The 14,482-nt window shown below is 43.5% G+C and overlaps 1 protein-coding gene across 2 annotated transcripts in view; it reads left to right on the top strand.

Annotated features, from left to right (window-relative positions):
• Window positions 1-14,482, top strand: part of Tjp2 (tight junction protein 2) — a 132,748-nt gene that overhangs the window by 32,757 nt on the left and 85,509 nt on the right. For both annotated transcript variants that reach the window (XM_076561450.1, XM_006977643.4), the window contains exon 2: window positions 4,137-4,257. The gene's annotated coding sequence lies outside the window, so the exon portion shown is untranslated. The remainder of the gene's footprint in view (window positions 1-4,136; window positions 4,258-14,482) is intronic.

The following is a 14,482-nucleotide window of genomic DNA, read 5'->3' as shown; positions in this document are numbered from 1 at the left end:
ATCTTCCCTCTGCATTAATATTCCAGTAGGAGAACGCCTAGAAGGTAAGATAACCAAAATGCAATCCAGCTTTGGATCAATACGATTCACGTGTCCTTCATGCACTTTCTTTTCTACCAAGGCTAATTATTTCTCAGCTTCAGGTGATAATTCTCTTGGACTATTTAAGTCCTTGTCACCTTCTAAGGTTTTGAACAAATTAGTCAGTTCATCATTTTTTACCCCAACAATAGTTCGTAGATGAGAAATATCTCCAAATAATCTTTGAAAGTCATTAAGAGTCTGTAGTCTATCTCTCCGAATTTGCACCTTTTGGGGTCTAATTTTTTGTAGCTCTATTTTATATCCTAAATAATTAATAGAATCTCCTCTTTGTATCTTTTCAGGAGCAATTTGTAATCCCCAGCGAGGCAAAATTTTCTTTACTTCTTCAAACATTATTTCTAAAGTATCTGCATTTGAGTCAGCTAGTAAAATATCGTCCATATAATGATAAATTATAGATTTAGGAAATTTTTTACGTATCACTTCCAATGGCTGTTGTACAAAATATTGGCACAGAGTTGGGCTATTCAACATTCCCTGTGGGAGGACCCTCCATTGAAATCTTTTAACCGGTTGAGAATTATTATAAGTAGGCACTGTAAAAGCAAATCTTTCTCTGTCTTTTTCTTGTAAGGGTATTGAAAAGAAACAGTCTTTTAAATCAATAACTATGAGAGGCCATCCTTTTGGTAACAGAGTAGGCAAAGGCATCCCAGATTGTAGAGAACCCATTGGCTGAATTACTTTGTTAATTGCCCTAAGGTCTGTTACCATTCTCCATTTACCAGATTTCTTTTTAATAACAAATACAGGAGAATTCCAAGGGCTGGTTGATTCTTCAATATGCTGAGCATTTAACTGTTCTTCTACCAGCTCTTCTAAAGCCTGGAGTTTCTCTGTTGTTAAAGGCCATTGCTGGACCCATACAGGCTTGTCTGTTAACCATTTTAAAGGTAGAGCTGTTGGTGTCTTTGGAAGATCATCAGTTATTGTGCCCTGTTCTTGTATAATATGGATGGCTGGTGACCACTCATTAGAACAATATCTTCTAATATTTCTCTCAGTAACATGTGCTAGTTTATTATTTGTTTCTGAGATTGGAGGGATGTTAATCTGAGTATTCCATTGTTGCAACAAGTCTCGACCCCACAGGTTCATAGTTATGTTAGCCACATATGGTTTTAATTTTCCTCTCTGTCCTTCTGGACCTATACATTCCAGCCATCTTACACTCTGTTTCACCTGAGATAATGTCCCAATTCCTAACAGTTGAACGTTTACCTCCTGAAGAGGCCAAGTTGGATGCCAAAATTCTGGTGCAATTATGGTAACGTCCGCACCTGTGTCTACCAGACCAGACAACAAAACACCATTTATTTTTATCGTTAATTTTGGTCTTTGTTCATTAATAGAAGTTTGCCAAAAAATTTTCTTTATGTTTTCTCCTGAATTTTCTATTCTCTCTGTTTCATCATTCTGACCAGCATGATTTATTCCAATAGGCATTTGGTTATTTAATCACTCTCCAGAGCAGGCATTTCCTCTATGGCTGCCGGAAAGGTTTGAACTGGATTTGCACTGGGGGCCTGCCTGAGGCCCCTCTGGGAGTTTCCCAAAGACTGAGGCAAAGGATTACCCTGTCTGTCCTTTGTTGATCTACATTCGTTGGTCCAGTGTTTTCCCTTACCACACCTTCTGCATACTCCAGAAGGAAGGGGCATTCTGTTGCCATTGTTCCTTGAAGAAACAGTGTTTCTGGAAATGACCTGTCTACAGTCCCTTTTCAAATGTCCTTGCTTTCCACATCCAAAACATCTAACACTCCTCAAACCTTTTGAAATTACTTCTCCTACCCATGTATCATCATGCTCATCAGCTTCAACATTAATTGTTTCTCTAATCCAATCTTCCATAGGTGCAGATCTTGCCCTTAATGGCCTGATTATTCTTTTGCATGCTGCATTCGCATTCTCAAAGGCCAAAGATTCAATTATTGCCTTACCAGCTTCTGAATCCGAGACCGTTCTCTTTACTGCTGAAGCCAGTCTTTGTAAAAAATCTGTAAAAGACTCTTTTGGGCCTTGCTTCACCTTTGTAAACGACTCAGATTTTTTTCCTGGTTTCTCAACTTTGTCCCATGCATTCAAGGCTGCCGTTTGACATAAAATTAGGGTTTGGACATCATATAAACATTGTGCTTGTGCTGAAGCATATTGGCCTTCGCCCATAAGCTGATCCTGGCAAACTTGTACTCCTTTATCCCTCCATTGTTTTTCTATGTTTTTAGCCTCCTCCTTAAACCAAGTCAGAAATTGAAGTCTCTGGCTGGGTTCCAGAACACCTTGTGCGAGGTCCCGCCAGTCCTGTGGTACTATCCTATTATATGTTGACCAAGTGTTTAACATTTGCTTTACATATGGGGAATGCATGCCATAAGATACTATTGCCTCCTTAAACCTTTTTAAATCCAACATTTCAATTGGAGCCCAAGTATTTTGTGTAGCCATTTGATCAGGCATCTGCTGTACTGTTACAGGATAAATTAAGGGTGACTGTGTGAAAACAGGCTTTCTTTCTGCAACCTTATGATCCCGACTTGAAACAACTTCACTGTTAATTTCTTCTGTCTGAATTTTTACAGGTTTAACAAGTTCTTCTAACGCTGTTATCCTGGCACTTAAATTGACTATCTTTTTAAATATTAAAATGTGGATTATTATAGTGATGAGGTGCATAATTCCACCAATACTAATATTATATAGTTGTTCCATTGCCAGACTGCCTAAAATTTCGAACAAAAACCAATTTTCTTCCAATGTACACATAAAACCCATTTGTTTTTTAATGTGGAAAAAAATTCTCTTTTAGATAGTTTCCTTTAAAATATCTGATATATTATGACTTACCAAATCTGCGTAGAACAGTAGAAATCCGAGGGGACTTTCAAAGCAGCCACCTAGTGTCCCAGGTGTAAATCCAGAGAGAGAGAGAGAGAGAGAGAGAGAGAGAGAGAGAGAGAGAGAGAGAGAGAGAGAGAGAGGAAAGAGAGAACACACAAGAAAGCGTAGCCGGCTAAAGCTTAAATGCAGCCACGTGTTCCCTCTTGTGCCGAGTCAAGGCTTGGGTCTGGCTTCCTTAAGCTCCGACCACATGCGTTGGCTTTACAGGCAGGGCCCTGTTCGGCAGGGCAGGTCTGAGTTGTTTGTAGCACCGGCTTTAGGCAAGCTGCTCACAGACCTAGGCCCGGGCTAGAAGTTGCTACCCGGACTAGGACGCCAGCAGCTCGGACTAAGAAGCCGATCACTGCCGGCCGCCGTGTGCCGCCGCTGCCGCCGCCGCCGCCGCCGCCGCCGCCGCGGGCCGCCTGCCGCCCTTGCGGGAAAGCGGACCTGCCGCCAAGCCAAGCAGTTTTTAATGAATTCTTATCACGTTGGGCGCCAGATGTAGATGTAACCAACCGTCTTATTAAATAAGAAACACAGAAACAATGTAAAAGAGAAAGCCGAGAAGTCAGAGCTCAGAGCTAAAATCTCACCCTTCCTCCTGCTGTCCCAGCTTCGCGAAAAGAGACCTACTTCCTGTCGGTTCGTATTTTTAAAGTATGTTGTTCTGCCTTCTCATTGGTTGTAAACCCAAACACATGACTGCCTCGTCACTGTCTGAATGTACAGCCCCCTAGGTCTTAAAGGCATATGTCTCCAATGCTGGCTGTATCCCTGAACACACAGAGATCTTATGGGATTAAAGGCGTGTGCCGCCACCGCCACACTCTTGCTATGGCTCTAATAGCTCTGACCCTGAACACACAGATATCTATGGGATTAAAGGCGTGTGCCACCACCGCCACACTCTTGCTATGGCTCTAATAGCTCTGACCCTGAACACACAGATATCTATGGGATTAAAGGCGTGTGCCACCACCGCCACACTCTTGCTATGGCTCTAATAGCTCTGACTCCCAGACAACTTTATTTATTAACATACAATCAAAATAATAATTCAGTACAATTAGATTATCACCACAGGTGAGCTGTGATATTCCAATGTCACGGTATTCCCCGGAATCTCATCAATCTCACTGTCTCCTCCAGGGTGCGGAGTACTGCCTTACTGTCCTCTCCCTGTGAGTGGGACTGGTACCCAGGCTACAGCGCCAGACCCAGGTACTCAGTGGATCACAGACCGGTGTCCTCCTACAGCCTGTTCTCCCAGGTACTTGCTTACTTGTCTCTTATTAACCTAGTCGCTGGCTCACACCAAAAATTCCATAAAGATAGGGTCATTATTTTCAAGGTTGCCGAGTATGTGTATGTATGTTTTCTAGAGAAATTTGATGGTACTATCTTTACTGAGTGAAGAGGTGAAGTATGGCATCTGGGCTGTAGACATAGCCCAGGCCTTAGGTTCAACCTCCGTTCTTGCATAAAAAGCACACGACGAGGAATGATGGTTTAGCCGTGAGAAGCACTGGTCGCATCGCGCCAAGGTTGGATGCTCTATTTTCTCGGCCAAGGCGTGTGTGGAGCTCTCTTATGGTTCAAAATAAACTCATAGCAGATGGGGGGAGCATTTGGTGTGCCTGGTGTCTGAGGTTGGAAAACATTTTGGCAAGTCACAAATGTAGTTCATCGTCATTGATATGGCAAAATTATGTAATAGTGGGAGGCGCTTGGGAGACTATTTAAAAAAAGAGCACACTGGCCTCTAAAGAGATTTTGTACTCGGTTTTAGTGAGGAGCTCAGAGCGAGTATTACAGTTTACTACTCACTTTTAAGGATGAATTATACAAGATTTACAAGGTATTAGGTTTTATTTCAACAGATGCTTGGGTGTATTTGTCTATTTGTCCTTAGTTAGGGTTTAGTCTCTGATGTAGCCCATGTGTGGCTGACCCAGATGGGGTTGGACTTTTCTTCATGTACTTGGTTCATAATTCCACCTGCTTTAGCTGGCATCTCCTGCCTGTTTAGAGAATTAGAGTTGAGTAGTGTGTGAATTGCATGCTCCAGAACGGCAGGTAGCTATTCAGGGCCCAGGCTGTGGCTTTCTTACTGTATGGTCTTAGATACAGGTCTTAATGCCTGTGAAAACTCAGAGTTGAGGCAAAGTCAGCTTGAAGTGAATGACTTAACCATCATCGAGGACCAGGCACATACCCAGGCCTTGCTTGGAGTCTGGTGGCCTGAGATTGTTTTAGTTGGATTTTCTATTGAGAAAAAGTCTGATATAAACAACTAAAGAAGAGAAAGAAACTGATTCTAGCTTACATTTTCAGAGATTTTTTAGTCCATGGTAAGCCTGCTCCATGTTTCTGGGTTGGTGGGGAAGTAGTGCATCACGCACAGAGGCTGTTCACTTCACAGCAGCCAGGAAGCAGAGAGAGAGAGATAGGAAGGACACAAGACAAGATGGGGTCATAAGGTCATGCCCCATCACCAGCTTCCTACAGCCAGGCCCCACCTCCTAAAGCTTCTAGCACCTCTCACATCTAGAGACCTAGTCTTTAATATGTGAAACTGTGGTGGACATTTTATATTTAGACCCAATGAGCATGCTTGAATGGGGGAGGTCTCATCCACTGAATCCATGGGGTTATGAGTAGGTTTGTTGGTTTGTTGGGATGTTCTGTATAGAGTTCTGAAAGGTCTCAAGTGTTAGAAATTTGCTTATCCAGATGGCAGAAGTGCTTTTTCTGAAACTAGAGGTCTAGGTGGGATCTGCTAATTTAGTCAAATGATTGGGAGGACAGCGTAGACTATGGCAGAGTGTCTCAGTCCTCTGAGATGCTGTAACAAAAGAACTGGAGCTGTGTAACTTTAAAAACATCAAAACTCACTCTCACTCTCTCTCTCTCTCTCTCTCTCTCTCTCTCTCTCTCTCTCTCTCTCTCTCTCTCTCTCTGTGTGTGTGTGTGTTAGGATTGAACCCAGGGTCTTGTGACTGTTAGGCAAACACTCCAGCCCACAGAATTAATATCAAGTCACCCGTATATTTCCTATCTGGTGAAGGACCACTTCTTCATACATGCCTTCTTCTCACTGATCTGTTGAGAACCTTTTTTGTTCTGTTTTGTTTTTTGAAACAGGGCTCTCACTATATTACCTCAGACTCACCGAGATCTGCTTGCTTCTGCCTCCTGAGTACCGGGACTGAAGGAGTGTGTCACCACCCTTTATGTTTTTTGGCCTCACAATATCCTCTGGGCTGATCTGGAACTCTCGTGTTGTAGAACAGGCTGGCCTCGAACTGCTAGTGGTCCTCCTGTTTCTGCCTCCTGAGCTCGGTGATTGACAGGTGTGTGCTGCCACAGTCAGCGTGGAGCCTCTTTCATAAGAAAATTAGTTCTGAGGGCAGAGTCCCCATAACCTAATCACCCCTGAAATGCCACCTCCTAGTACCATCACACCCAGTGGTTAAAATGTGCGTGCGTGCGTGCGTGCGTGCGTGCGTGCGTGCGTGCGTGCGTGCGTGCGTGCGTGTGTGTGTGTGTGTGTTTGGACACAAGCAAGCATACTATGGTTGAGGGATCAGAGCTAGCAGTGCGTGCTGTGGAGATGATGCTCTTCCGGACTCTAGCAGGGCCATCCTGGGAAGTCTTTTTCTTCTGAGTTTGGTATCTGTGACTGGCAAGCCTTCCCCACAGCAGCCAGGCCTCTGAAGTCCAGTCAGCTCCTGCTCTTTGATGTGTTAGTGCCAAACCACACAGGGAAGAGAAAGGACATGTAAGAAATAGACCGCCAGGATAACAGCCATCCTGACAAAAATGGCAAGATACTGGTTTGGGGATTTGGTGTTTTGAATGTAAATCTCAAGGAACTTGGAGATGTCTTGGAGATCACCCTTGGCTAGTTTATTTAAATCACAGATCAACCAAGCATGGTGGCGCACGCCTTTGATCCCAGCCCTTGAGAGGCAGGGGCAGGTGGATCTCTGAGTTCGAGGCCAGCCTGGTCTACAGAGTTCCAGGACAGCCAGGGCTATTACATAAACACTGTCTTGCAGAATCAAAAACAACCACAAAAACACAGATCAAGGATGCTCCCTTGAGTGCTGGGACCCACACTTGAGTTTGTGTTATTTTTCTCAGCTCTCTTAGAGATACTCTGGGGTGTGTCATATCTGACTCCCGAGTGGCTTTCTCAGCTCTTGTGCTGAAGCCTGCGCAAGACTGAGTCTCCAACTGCTTTACAGACAAAGAACTAGATCATAGCTTGAGAGGCAGGAAGGGTTACATGCGTTCTGGAACTTGAGTAAACTTTTCATGACTGAAGTCAGTGATGATACATGCCTGCAAACTCATCAAGCAGGGGGAGGACCGCTGTGAGTCTGAGGCCAGCCTGGGGTACATAACGAGACCCTGTCTGGGAAAAAAAAAAGTTTCATTTGTGTGTTTTAACCTGGGCTGCACATCCTGGGTGAGGGGATTTGCCTTCTTGCACGCTTTTCAACTTAGATCTCTCACCCTTGCTTATCCCAGGAGTGTGGGAGTAGCTGGGTGCAGTCAGCCTCTGAGAACGTGAGAACATGGCCAAGCAAGCTCTCCCAGATGTCCCCGGGGCAGAGGCACCCAGACCAGGCATCCCAGTCACCATTTATTCCACTTAAATACACACGGGGAGAAGCAGGGAGAGAGATGGGACCTATGATAAAATTAGGATGCAAATGGGACACACTTCTTTTTACAAAAGGGTTAGCTTTCCCAGCTGGTGTGTGGTCACAAAAAGCAGGCGAAGGACAAGAGGACCCAGCAGAGGGCAGGTGTCTGAGGCCAGCTTTGTGTACTGGGCAGTGAGGATACAGGGCAGCCTTGTCAGTAGTGGTGACTGACCAAGAATCAGTGCTTGCCTGCAGCTCAGGGAAGTCTGCATGGGGCCAGGATATGATGTGTGTCCTCACTGGTGACCACGGTAGATGGCAGCTGTCAGTCTGGAGGGAATACAAGTTTGGCTTTATTATAATACTAATGTTTATGAAATATATTAACAACTTAAGTAGCAAATTATGAGATACTGTAATTATATAAAAATACAGTTATGGGCCGGAGAGATGGCTCAGCAGTTAAGAGCATTGGCTGCTCTTTCAGAGGACCCAGGTTTTATTCCTAGCACCCATGTGGTGGCTCATTGCCATCTGTAACCCCAGTTCCAGGGCATATGATGCTTTCTTCTGGACTCCACTGGCAGCAGGCAAACACATAGTACACAGGTATACATGCTGATAAAGCATCCATACACATAAAATTTTTAAAATATAAGTAAAATATCTAGTAAATTGTTTAAGCTTATTAAATAAATATTATTAGATTTGAAATTTCTTTTTCCTTCCTTTCTGTTTTTGGTTTTGGTTTTTTGAAAGTCCTGGCTGTCCTGGAACTCACTTTGTAGACCAGGTTGGAACTCACAGGAATCCACCTGCCTCCCTACTGCTGGAATTCAAGGTGTGTACCACCATGCCTGGCTGATGCCTGATTCTTAAAACTGTTGGCTTCTATACCATCTGTGCTAAAATAAATCTGAGGAGTTTCATTCATCTTTTTTCTAGGTTTTCATGCTAGTTTTATTTTTCTATATTTAAAATTTTTATTTACTATTACTAATGTGTGTTCACACGTGGGGGTCACACCAACCCAGTGGAGTCATTTGGCTTTTCCCTTCCACCTTTACAGCAGGGATCAAACTCAGGTCATCAAGCTTGTGCAGGCCTCTTGCTAGGGATGTCTTTCTGTATGCTGTGAATGTGTTGCTCTGATTGATTGATAAATAAAATGCTGATTGGCCAGTAGCCAGGCAGGAAGTATAGTATAGGTGGGATAAGCAGAGAGGAGAATTCTGTGAACAGGAAGGCTGAGTCAGGAGATGCTGCCAGCCCCCACCACCATGAGAAGCAAGATGTAAAGTACCAGTAAGCCACCAGCCACGTGGCAATTTATAGATGAATAAAAATGGGTTAATTTAAAATATAAGAACTAGATAGCAAGAAGCCTGCCATGGCCATACAGTTTATAAGTAATATAAGTCTCTGTGTGTTTACTTGGGTCTGAGTGGCTGCAGGAGCCAGGTGGACACAGGAAAACTCCAGCTATAGCTTCTCATATTCTACCTGCTACCTGCTGACCATCTCGCTGGTCCCTAAACCAGTTCAAAAAACAACTTTAAAGAATGATGTATTGGGGTGTCTTCTTACAGATGATTTATGCTCTATGAAAAGACAGTCAAGCAACATTCCTGTTTTTTTTTTTTTCCTCCTTCTTTAAGACAGGATTTCATTATGTAGCCTTGGCTGTCCCGGAACTCACTTTGTAGACTAGGATGGCCTTGAACTCACAGAGTCCCACCTGCCTCTGCCTCCAGAGTGCTGGGAGTAAAGGTACTAGCTATATCCAGCCTTCTAAGATTCTTCTATGCAGCACAGGAGGTCACAGAAGAGCCTCTGTACATCTGGGTGTGTAGAGTTGGACTCAGTGTCATGCTTCTCTTATTCAGAGATACCTGGGTAGAGAGTGATCTTCCAGTGACCTAGAGCACTTGCTCAGAAATGACATTTTGTTACTTCTTTCCCCGATTACTGGTCTGTACCACTGAGCTCTGTTCCCAGCCCCAGGCCTATTTTTTGTTTGTTAGCTTGTTTATTTTTATTGTGTTTCCTTTTTAACTGGATCTTTTACGAAATGTTTCACTGATACTCGTGGACTTTGGACACAATCTCTTTATGTAGCCCTGGGTGACCTGGAACTTGCAGGCAGACTTCAAACACCTTACCCTCCTGCCTCAGTCTCCAAAGTGCTGGGATTGTAGGCTTGCACCCCCACCCCCACTTCATTTTACTGCCTTTGGTGATCCGTTGTAGGGTTTGAGCAACTAAACATTGACCGTGTACATAAAAGTAGTAATTAATTGATAGCCAAGTGTATGTGTACACAAGTAAACATACTTGTTTTAGTTACTTTTCTATTGCTGTGAAGAGACACTGTGACCAAGGCAGCTTATAAAAAGAAAACAGCGCTTGGGAGGCAGAGGCAGGTGGCTCTCTGTGAGTTCAAACTGGTCTACAGAGTGAGTTCTACAACAGCTAAGGTTGCACAGAGAAACTCTGTCTCAGATAGATAGATAGATGGATAGATAGATAGATAGATAGATAGATAGATAGATAGATAGATAGATAGATAGATGGATCTAGATGGATGGATGGATGGATGGATGGATGGATGGATGGGGAAATAAACAAGAAAGAGAGAGAACAGTTGGCTTAGCTGGAGTTGGGTCAAGTGTAGATGTAACTAACCGTCTTATTAAATAAGAAACACAGAAATAATGTAAAAGAGAAAGCCGAGAGGTCAGAGCTCAGAGCTAAAATCTCACCCTTCCGCCTGCGGTGTCCCAGCTTCCCGAAAGAGGGCTACTTCCTGTCTGTACGCCTTTTTTATAGTATTATTGTTCTGCCTTCTCATTGGTTGTAAACCCAAACACGTGACTGCCTCGTCACTGTCTGAATGTACAGCCCCCCAGGTCTTAAAGGCGTATGTCTCCAATGCTGGCTGTATCCCTGAACACACAGAGATCTATGGGATTAAAGGCGTGTGCCACCACCGCCACACTCTGTCTATGGTTCTAATAGCTCTGACCCCCGGACAACTTTATTTATTAACATACAATCAAAATCACATTTCAGTACAATTAGAATACCACCACATCAAGCTCTGGCCCAAGACCTTATTGACAAGGCTGAGTACTGTCTTGGCCTCTGCCTACGGCCTGGACAAACCTGACACTTTGCCCTGAAAATCTCCTAAAAGCCAGGGCCCCCATAGGACTGTCTGCCTCTTTCCAACTTAAGATTTCCTCCCAAATAGCACCGCAGGCCTCCAAAGAGGGTTTAAAAATATGTATGTATGTTTGTATGTATTTGTGAGAGAGAACACATGTGTGCCACATATGTGTGTGGTCAGAGGACAACTTTCAGGAGTCCGTTCTCTCCTATCATGTAGGTCTTGGGGATGGAACTCAGGTTGTCAGGCTTGGCAGCAGGGTAAGCCTTACCCACTGAACCATCTTGCTGGCCCCCTTCCCAGACTCTTAAACCACCCAGGCCAAAGCTGAATCTGAACTGCAGAGCCAATTTTTTGGTCACTTGGGAGGTCAACCGGTCCTTAACACCAAGCAGAGGATGCTGTGGCTGGGGTGTTTGCTCTGGGCAGGCAGAGGAGAAGGCAGTAAGTGGGAAGTGCCATCTGCCAAGAAGTGATCCCTGTGAGCCTAACTACTTTGTACTTACAGTAACATCTTTCATCGCGGCAATAACATTCATGGCGCTGTATTGCCAGCGATAACAATGAAGTTCAAAAGGCGGGGACGTAGATAATGGGCTGCTTTGCTTTCTTTGGCCCCAGCCTTCCTATTATACTCCTTAGACTGAGCTTTCCCTAGCCAGACCACCCAGGGCCTTTTCAGAGCAGCCCTATGTTCCTGAAAGGCTTGCTTCTTGGAGTCCATTTCCTTGCCGTATCTGTAACTTAGATAGTTTCTCTGGGCATTGCTTCCTCGTATCCACTCAAGTGGGTGCTTCCTACTTCAGGCAGAGAAAGGAATCTAAGCAGGAAGCCCATGCCTGTCTGTAAACATGGGCCTGAGGAAGGAAGATCCCAAGTTGTGAACCAGTCTGGGTTACAAAAATCTTGTTCCCCAAACACAAACTGAAAGAAGAAAAGAAAAGAAAAGAAAACAAAACAAAACAAAAAAAAAAACAAAAAACAAAACTAAGCTGGAGAAGGGCGCCAGTGAAGATTCTGGGGCAGGAATGATGGAGGCAGCGTCTCCGAAGCCACAGCCACAAAGAACTCGGGTGTGACTGCTGGCAGGGAGCTTGTGAGATTGCATAGCCCGAAAAGTTGGAGAAGGTGGGGTCACCTCAGCAGATCTTGGAGGTTGTCTGAGGTCTAGCCGCTGCAGCAAAATGCTGTACGCCGGATGATTCAGTTCTTTTTAAAATAGTTTTAGTTTAATTTTATTAGTTTGTGTGTTTGCATGTTTTGCCTGCATGTCTGTCTGTCCATCATGTGTGTGTGGTGCCCTTGGAGGCTTGAGGAGGGTGTTAGATCCCTTGCCACAGGAGTTATAGGTGGTTGATGAGCTGCCATGTGGGTGCTGGGGATTGAACCCGGGTCCTCTGGAAGAGCAGCCAGTGTTCATAACCCCTGAGCCATCTCTCCAGTCCCCCAGATTCAGGTCTTGAGGAAGACTTTCACCTTTTGCTGGCGGGAAGAGACTTCATTTCTTAGTATAGTGTTTCCTAAAGGTGTGGGGATGAATCCATCCATCCAAATATGAGGATATTACTCTTTTTTCCCCTTATGTCTATGTGTATGCATGTGTGTATGTGTATTTGTATATGTATGTATGCAGGTGTGTGTGTATGTAGGTATGTATGTATGCAGGTGTGTATGTGTATTTATGCAGGTGTGTGTATTTGTATGGGTATGTATGCAGGTATGTATGTATGTATGTATGCAGGTGTGTGTATGTATGTATGTATGTATGCAGGTGTGTATGTGTATTTATGCAGGTGTATGTATTTGTATGGGTATGTATGCAGGTGTGTATGTGTATTTGTATGTGTCTTTATGCAGGTATGTGTTTGTATGGGTATGTATGCAGGTGTGTGTGTATGTATGTATGTATGCAGGTGTGTATGTATATTTGTATGTATGCAGGTGTGTGTGTATTTGTATGTGTATGTATGCAGGTGTGTGTGTATGTATATGTATGTACACAGGTGTGTATGTATATTTGTATGTGTATGTATACAGGTGTATATATATATTTGTATGTATATGTTTGCAGGTGTGTATGTGTAATTGTATGTGTATGTATACAGGTGTGTATGTGTATTTGTATATGTATGTATGCAGGTGTGTGTGTGTGTATACAGGTCTGTATGTGTATTTTGCAGGTGTGTATGTGTATGTATTGTGTGTGTATGTATTTGTGTATGCATGCAGGTATGTGTATATATACAGGTGTGTATGTATGTAGGTGTGTGTGTATGTATGTATGCAGGTGCGTATATATAATTGTATGTGTATGCATGAAGGTGTTTATCTGTATGTATGCATGTGTGTATGTGTATTTATATGTGTATGTATGCAGGTGTGTGTGTATATATGTGTGTGTGTATGTATATGTATGCATGAGTGTTTATTTGTATGTGTATGTATGCAGGCATGTAAGTAGGACAGAGGTTAATGTTAGGTCTCATTCTTGACTATTTTCTACTTTATTTACTGTGATGTTTCATGTTAGGCTCAGAGCTTGCTCATTCAGTGTGGTTAGTCAGCTTGCCCAGGGGATCCCCTTTCAACCTGTGTTGGGGTTACAGGTGGACCACCACACCTGCCTGACATCTACGTGGGTACCAGGGATCTGAAATCCTGTCTCCATGATGTGTGGCAAGCACTTTCTCCATCAAGCCATCTCCCCATACTCTAAGGGTGACACTTTTAAATCTAAGTTTGGGGGCTGGAGAGATGGCTCAGAGGTTAAGAGCACTGCTTGCCCTTCCTAAAGGTCCTGAGTTCAAGTCCCAGCAACCACATGGTGGCTCACAACCATCTGTAATGAGATCTGGTGCCCTCTTCTGGCCTGCAGGGATACGTGCAGACAGAACACGATACATAATACATCTTTTTTTAAAAAAAATCTAAGTTTGGATTGGTGACCTTTTGAGTGCTTGGTGGCCTCTCAAGAATTTAAACACAAAAAGCAACAGGATCTCATTTTCCCGATTAAAAAAAATCATCTTGGCTGCTGGGAGATTTGGATGGGAGGCTGGATTCAGGGAGACAGTGAAGAGGCAGGTTTTGAGAAGAGAGACTTTGTACAATAAAAAGCATGTAATCTTTAAAAAAAAGATAGTATCACAGTGTTTTCCATTTTGATTTTTATTAATTTCCAAAATATCTTTGAAAATTTACCACTGCAAAACCGTATGTGTGGGATCCCTTTCTTTACTCTTTTGAGATTTTTGGGGATTCTTCATCATGTTGAAGAAGCATTTATTGTTTGTGTTTTGTTCAAATTTAGTGGTGGTGGTGGTGATGGTGGTGGTGGTGGTGGTGGTTGTGGTGGTGGTGGTGATGGTGGGTCATGGTTGTTATGTCCCTTCCAAACCGTGTTGTGTGGGTCTAATGACAGTGCCTTCACCTGTAGGGACTGAATCCAGGCCTCATACAGGACTTCTGCTGAGCTATAACCGTGGCCCTCAGTTAGCTTTCTTTTTTTCTATCAGCATTAAATAAAGTTTTATTTACTAGTTTTAAGTAAAATAGTATATTCCCATTTTTGTTAAACTTATTCTTCTTTCTGGGTAGTCATCCATGTAACCTTCTGTTTGGGTATATGTCTAGAATATTTATCTAATTTCAGAGGTGGTTGTTAGGTATGT

The sequence above is a fragment of the Peromyscus maniculatus genome, chromosome 1 (genome assembly GCF_049852395.1).
Source record: "Peromyscus maniculatus bairdii isolate BWxNUB_F1_BW_parent chromosome 1, HU_Pman_BW_mat_3.1, whole genome shotgun sequence".
Classification (NCBI taxonomy): Eukaryota; Metazoa; Chordata; class Mammalia; order Rodentia; family Cricetidae; genus Peromyscus; species Peromyscus maniculatus.
Note: the sequence above shows the minus strand (reverse complement) of the source record. Positions and strands in the feature narration are given on the sequence as shown.